This window comes from Microtus ochrogaster, unplaced genomic scaffold, assembly GCF_000317375.1.
Source record: "Microtus ochrogaster isolate Prairie Vole_2 unplaced genomic scaffold, MicOch1.0 UNK101, whole genome shotgun sequence".
Classification (NCBI taxonomy): domain Eukaryota; kingdom Metazoa; phylum Chordata; class Mammalia; order Rodentia; family Cricetidae; genus Microtus; species Microtus ochrogaster.
The window spans coordinates 399492-400241 of record NW_004949199.1 but is presented as its reverse complement, the minus strand read 5'-3'; positions in this window follow the sequence as shown (position 1 = coordinate 400241).

The window sequence follows — 750 nt, the reverse complement described above, 5'->3', positions numbered from 1 at the left end:
CTAGAGGCTTTCCTACAGGCCAATCTGAAGGGACAATTTTCTTCCAACTGAGGTTTGCTGTGCCTAGATAATTATAGCTTTTGCTACATTGACAAAGTTCTAACCATCATACAAATAGAAAATATCATACTTTTATTGTAACAGGAGCCATTAACTGAATGCCCATAAGTCTACAAGACATAAATGAATAAATGACTGAACAAATTCAAGTATATGGTTGTACCTCTCAAATAGAAGATGATTGTAAGTAATGTGCAGCTTTACTACTGAAAGCATTCCCATTGAACACTTTTTCTCCTCCACGAGAGTTTCCTGGAGAAGGGAACCCCTAGAAGCATGAGAAAACAGAATGTAGACACAAACTTTGTCTGATGTAACCAAAGAAAAAAATCTTGACTAAGGGATCACATACCAGTTCTCCAAGATGGTATGAAAATATGCAATTGTTCTTGCGATCTTTCACAAGACCCAAAAAGCACAATGAAAAATCAAACAAACCAAAGATAAGACACACTGAGCATAATGTCTGAAAAATGTTCTATCGAACAGTGTATCCTCAAAAATAGGGACAAGCTTGAGTTCTCAGTAGTCCTCATTGTCCACTATGTTCAGCAAGTCCGGTTTTATCCCATGCTTTTTTCAGACCCAGGCCAGATGGCCTTGGTGAATTCTGGATAGAACATCCTCATTGTCTCAGTGTGTGGGTGTACCCCTCACGGTCCTGAGTTCCTTGCTCGTGCTCCCTCTCCT